Consider the following 6,928-nt stretch of genomic DNA (forward strand, 5'->3'; position numbering starts at 1 on the left):
GATGCAACATGAATGTGAATTAACCAACAAGAAAATAAAGAGCTCATTGTAAGGTAGCCCAAGGGAAAGCCTTATGCGTGAAAAAATGACCTATGCTAAATAAAGGATATTAGTCTTACAAACATGTCCCCTTAGGGTGGTGCCATGATGCTATTCTTATAACAGGAATGTAAGTACAGATGAAACCCAATGTTTAAAACAAAGTATCACAAAAGAGTAATAAAAAATGTCTCCAAGCAAAGGTCCTAGGATGAGATCTTCTAAGTCCAAGTGGATTAAGTGAAATGGATTGTTTTTGGTCTTACAATTTTATCATGTTTTTGTTGTTTTTAAGTGTATGATAATAATAAAGTAAAGACAAGATAATAAACATGCATGATGAAGTTTGTACAATGATTATGATGATAATGAGTACTTAAATGTAAACGACATAAATGTAAATAACAATGAATAAGAACAATGATAATGATAACAAAAGGTTAGTAATAACCAAAGGTTAGTGAAGTTAGATTAAGTTATGGACAAGGCATGATATTAACAAGTTAGTAAAGTGTTAGTGGGTTAGTATAAACAAAGTGAAACAACAATGTATCAGACGAAATCACAAGTTAACAAGTTGATAATACGAAAACGTATCGTATTTTTGACTCCATATGCATTGCTTTTTACTCGATTAACACTTATTATTACGCAGTATTTTATGTTTATTGCAGGTATTTATCGATTAAAAGGTTTACCGCAAGCAAAATGGAAAATAGCAAAAAGGAAAGAAAAAGGGAAGAAAAAGAGAAGAAAATGAAGCTTTCAAAGAGATAATGGGCCACCAAAGCAAATGGGCTTGTGGCGCCCATTATCCAAGGAGTGTGGTGCCCGCCATAATGGCCCAAGAGGTAGGTGGCGCCCGCCACCAGCCCTTGAAAAGTAGGTGCTACAAAGGCGGCGCTCGCCACTCATTAAGAAGTTAGGGTTGTGGCAACCGCCACACTAGTCTTCCACCATTTCTCCACCTTTTTAGCCACAATTGCCACGACCTTGCTACATTTTAGGGATTGCGGAAAAGATATAAAAATGGACCTCTCAGACTCGCACAACTCTCTCTGCTTCCAATTTTCAAGTTCACGATTAATTTTATTCAGCACTATTTTTCTTTTAGTTTTCTAGGCAGTTTCCTTACTCTGTAAAAGTGATAGTTTCTCCACATCCGGGACTATTACGGTTTATTATTTTTGTGCATTTGGGATTCAATTGTAAGGGTTATTCATTGCCAAAGCCTGTCGGAATTATTTTAATCGAAGATTCAAGATTCAGTTCCAGTTCTTAAATTGCAATCCAGGTTTTATTTTGATTACTATTTTATTTATTTATTTATGCCTTATTGCATGTTTAATTTCCCAAATACCATGTCTGTTACCGGATCCATGTCCGGCTAAACCCTTAGGTATCAATATGTAAATACCGTCGAAACGACGAGATTCAATAAATAATTGGTGTTAGTTTTTATGAAACTTATTTTTCCGATTTTAGTTTCTTATTTTAATCAAACTGTTTTTCGTACGAGAGTACAATACAAACTAAGCTTACGGTCAACAAGAACGAGAGTTTTAGATTTTAACCAGATATCTGAAGCTAGGCATTAATCCTAAAGACAACGAGAGCGCTTTAGGATTAATTAGACTTTATTTATATTCAAAAGTTACTTTAAAATTCAAAATGAGACCGCGAGAGCCAAGCATTCTGGTTTAGGAGTATGGTCAGAGTCAATAAAAACGAGAGTGTGAGACTAAGTCCTTTCTATTGAAGAATATTTTAACCAATAAGATTGCACCAACTATCTATCGAATCCCCCAGTTTGAGGTATTACATACCGATATCCCCTATATCCCATATCTTTATTCTATTTACGTTATAGTTATTTCTTTACAGCCCTCCAATCTTAGAACAATCATCAGCCTTAAATTTACATAGCAACATTAGACCATGATACGTTCGATTATTAGTCCTTGTGGGTTCTATAATCTTTAAAACTACGCGATAGGACTGTGCACTTGCAGTCACGATTCACATAGACTTACTAAGTCACGCGATCAAGTTTTAGGCACCGTTGTCGGGGACTAATTTAGTCGATATCGTAACTCTAGCGTTACCCAGTATAGACTAAGGCAAATAATTCTTTTTCCCTTTCTACATTTGTCGAGTGTATGCCAAGTACTCGCTCTCAAGGAGAGAAATTAAAGCTATAATTCGAAGAACCCGAGCGTTATCTTAGATTAGAACGCCGGATAAAAGACTTGATACAGGAACATCGTATCAAGCTAAATCTTCCTGACCTTAACATTCCTACTTCTGAATCAGTTATTCAACCAGAGATGGCCGAAGGAGTGCAAAACCATCCTCTTAAGTATTATGCAATCCCTTCACAGGATGAACCTCATAACAGCATCGCTGCCCCTGCAATCGAAGCCAATAATTTCGAGCTAAAACCCTCATTGTTGTCAGCCGTACAACAAAACCAATTTTCAGGTAGTCCCACGGAGGAACTGAACCTGCACTTGTCAGTATTTTTGCAATACGCAGACACAGCGAAAGCGAATGGTGTCAGCTCAGAAGCTATAAGACTCTGTCTTTTCCCATTTTCAGTAAGAGATAGAGCTAGAGCTTGACTCGAGTCTCTACCATCCAACTCTGTCACTACGTGGAACAAGTTGAAGAAAGTCTTCTTAGCCCGATATTTTCCACATAGTAAGACGACTATGCTAAGAGCCCAAATAAACAGGTTTAAACAAAAGGATAATGAATCACTTTTTGAAGCTTGGGAGAGATACAAAGACATGATGAGGCTATGCCCACATCACGGTCTAGAAGAATGGCTGATCATTCACACCTTTTATAATGGTCTATTGTACAATACAAGATTGACAATAGGCACTGCCGCAAGTGGCGCACTGATGGATAAACCATACAACAAGGCCTATCAACTCATCGAAAGTATGGCCCAGAATCATTACCAATGGGGAAGCGAAAGAACCTTTGTAGAGAAACCTCAACCGAAGGGCGGCATGTACGAATAAGCAGTCTTTACCATGTCAACGCTAAGGTAGATGCCCTGACTCAAAAGATAGACAACTTGACCATAACACTAGCAGCCACCATGACTGTCGTAGCACCAAACTGTGAGATATACAGAGTTCAAGGGCATACTGCCCCAGAATGTCAACTCTTGACAGGAACCTCCACAGACCAGGTGAAATATGCTCAAGGAAAGCCTTACTCAAATACCTATAACCCAGGTTGGAAGGACCATCCTAACTTCTCGTACAAAAATAATAATGCATTGTATGCACCTAACCAAGCACCTGTTGTACCACCAGGATATCAAAAAGCTGCCACAAACACTCAAAATGCTCATAGGAAATCAAACTTAGAAATAATGATGGAAAACTTTATAGCTACCCAAGCCCAAACAAATAAATATTTCTTAAATCAAAATATACACATTAGTGAGCAAATCAAGCAGTTAACAAACAAGGTAGACACATTAGCCACCCATAACAAAATGTTGGAAACACAAATCTCACAAGTGGCTCAACAACAAGCACCTACCGCTGCTCCTGCAGGCACATTTCCTGGACAGCCGCAACCAAACCTGAATGGTCATGCAAATGCTATTATACTACGAAGTGGGACACAACTAGACGGACGGACCGACCCTAGAACTCAAAACCCATCCATGCATCAAGACCCAGGTAAGGTAATTGAGAAGGAAGACGAACAAGAGGAAGATAAAAACGAAGAGGCCGTAGAGAAAGAAGAACCTTATGTGCCTCCACCACCATATAAACCCCTTGTCCCTTATCCTCAAAGACTTGTTAAATCTAAAAGTGTAGGGCAATTTAAAAAATTCTTAGAGCTTCTAAAACAATTGAATATCACAATACCCTTTACAGAAGCCATAAGTCAAATGCCATCATATGCTAAGTTTCTCAAAGAAATCTTATCTAACAAGAAAAAGATAGAGGATAACGAAACCGTTACACTTACTGCTGAGTGTAGCGCCATAATACAAAACAATATGCCTTCTAAGCTGAACGACCCAGGTAAAAATGGGAGAACTAAGACCTACAAGGATGTCCGTAGAACTTGGAGACCGTTCTGTTAAATTTCCCGTAGGTATGTTAGGAAACGTTCCGGTGCGCATATGACAATTCTATATTCCTACAGATTTTATAATCATGGATATAAAAGAGGATTCCAACATCCCTATCATATTAGGAAGACCATTTCATAGCCACAACCGGAGCTGTCATAGATGTTAAGAAAGGCAAGCTAACCTTTGAAGTTGGTGAGGAAAAAGTCGAGTTCATTTTGACCCAATTCCTAAAGGCACTAGCTATAGACGACACCTGTTGTCTACTACATGTCATCGACGAATGCATAAGAGAAATGGAGAATGAAAAAACATCATACTCCGAAATACTGAAAATTCCAAGGCCTCCTACTTTTGAAGATGAAAATTTAAGTAAGGAATACTAAGATGACAACCTAAGCGAATGCCTAGCACTAACGGCCAATCATATGCCTTGCCCAAAGAAACCAGCCCTAGAACTTAAGACGTTACCCAAAAATCTAAGGTACAAATTCCTAGACACTGAACTTGAGCGACCTGTAATAGTAAATGCAGACTTAGGACAGATAGAGACCAAAAAGCTTCTACACGTTTTGAGAAAATACCCAACTACTTTAGGCTATAATATCTCATATCTAAAAGGAATAAGCCCTTCCATATGCATGCATCACATAATGCTAGAGGAAGACAGTAAGACCTCTAGAGAACACCAAAGAAGGATAAATCCCATCCTGAGTGATGTAGTAAAGAAAGAAGTGCAAAAGCTATTAGAAGCAGGTATTATCTACCCAATATCCGATAGTTAATGGGTCAGCCCAGTACATGTCGTACCAAAGAAGGGAGGCGTCACAGTTGTTAACAATGAAAAAGGAGAATTTATAGCACAAAGAGTGGTTACTGGAAGTAGAATGTGTATTGACTATTGAAAATCAAACAAAGCCACTCGGAAGGATCATTTTCCTTTACCATTTATCGATCAAATGCTTGAAAGATTGGCTAAGCATTCTCACTTCTGCTACCTAGACGGTTATTCGGGATTCTTCCAAATTTCTATTCATCCCGACGACCAAGAGAAAACGAACTTCACATGCCCCTATGGTACATTCGCCTACCGACGAATGCCATTCGGACTGTGTAACACTCCCGCAACATTCCAAAGATGCATGATGTCAATTTTCGCTGATTTCATAGATGACATCATGGAAGTCTTCATGGACGATTTCTCTGTATGTAGACAGAGCTTTGAAGGCTGCTTATCGAATCTTGAAATGGTATTAAAAAGATGCGTAAAAGTGAACCTCATGCTAAACTGGGAAAAATGCCATTTCATGGTCCGACAAGGAATTATGCTCGGACACATAGTATCCAACAAGGGGATTGAAGTCGACAAGGCCAAAATAGAAGTCATAGAAAACCTCCAGCCTCCAAAAACCGTAAGAGAAATACGAAGCTTCTTAGGACACGCCGGTTTCTACCGGCGACTCATTAAAGATTTCTCAAAAGTCACCAAACCACTGACTGGCTTATTGATGAAAGACGCCGAATTCATCTTTGACGACTAATGCCTAACGGCGTTTGAACAACTGAAAACAACTCTTATTACCGCACCTATCATGCAACTGCCTGATTGGAGATTACCTTTTGAAATCATGTGTGACGCTAGTGACTATGATGTAGGCGCAGTCTTAGGACAAAGAAGGGACAAGAAACTTTATGCAATATACTATGTAAGTAGAACCCTAGACCCTGCACAGATGAACTATGCCACCACAGAAAAGGAACTTTTAGCCATAGTGTTCGCTCTGGATAAATTTTATTCCTACCTAGTAGGAGCAAAGATAATTATCTATATCGATCTGCTGCAATTAGATACATGTTAAACAAAAAAGACGCCAAACAAAGACTCCTAAGGTGGATCTTACTATTACAAGAGTTTGACCTAGAAATCAAGGATAAAAGGGGCACGGAAAACGTCGTGGCCGATCACTTGTCAAGAGTGGAAGGTATAGAACCTGAACGAGTGCCTATAAACGATGATTTTCGGTACGAAAGACTCATAGCCCAATTAGAAAGAAATACAGCTAAAGATACGTTAACCATAAGGATAACAAAACAAACGAAGTAGTGGAAGCAATTTACACCCAAACCACACTACCATGGTACGTTGACTTCGTCAACTACTTAGCAGCTAGGGTGCTTCCTCCAGACTTGACGTGCCAACAAAAGAAAAAATTCTTCCACGATCTTAAACACTACTATTGGGATGAGCCTCTACTTTTCAGGAGAGGCTCCGACGACATTTTCCGTTGATGTGTCCCAGAAGATGAGGTAGAAAACGTAATTTTCCACTGTCATTCTGCTCCTTATGGAGGACATGCAAGCACCTCGAAGACTTGCGCTAAGATCTTACAAGCCGACCTCTTTTGGCCCACTCTGTGGAAAGATGTCCACATCGCGATCACAAATTGCAACCGGTGCCAACGCACTGGCAACATATCTAGACGCGACGAAATGCCACTTAAAGGCATTTTAGAAGTAGAAGTCTTCGATGTTTGGGGAATCGATTTTATGGGACCTTTCCCATCTTCTTTTGGTAACAAGTATATCCTTGTTGCGGTCGATTACATATCAAAATGGATTGAGGCCATAACCTCTCCAACGAACGACACACGAGTGGTAAATAGACTCTTTAAGCGAATAACCTTTCCTAGATTTGCAGTGCCGAGACTTGTCATCAGTGATGGTAGCTCCTATTTTATTTCAAAGATTTTTGAAAAGCTATTACTGAAATATGGAGTCCGGCAC

The 6,928-nt window shown here is 39.2% G+C and overlaps 1 non-coding gene across 1 annotated transcript; it reads right to left on the reverse strand.

Moving 5' to 3' along the window:
- Nucleotides 1-2,750: 2,750 nt before the first annotated feature.
- LOC127077741 (small nucleolar RNA R71) lies at nucleotides 2,751-2,857 on the reverse strand. Its single transcript, XR_007787517.1, has one exon. It is a non-coding gene; the product is annotated as a small nucleolar RNA R71 (small nucleolar RNA).
- Between the last annotated feature and the right edge of the window lie 4,071 nt (nucleotides 2,858-6,928).

This window comes from Lathyrus oleraceus, chromosome 4, assembly GCF_024323335.1.
Source record: "Lathyrus oleraceus cultivar Zhongwan6 chromosome 4, CAAS_Psat_ZW6_1.0, whole genome shotgun sequence".
NCBI classification, from domain to species: Eukaryota; Viridiplantae; Streptophyta; class Magnoliopsida; order Fabales; family Fabaceae; genus Lathyrus; species Lathyrus oleraceus.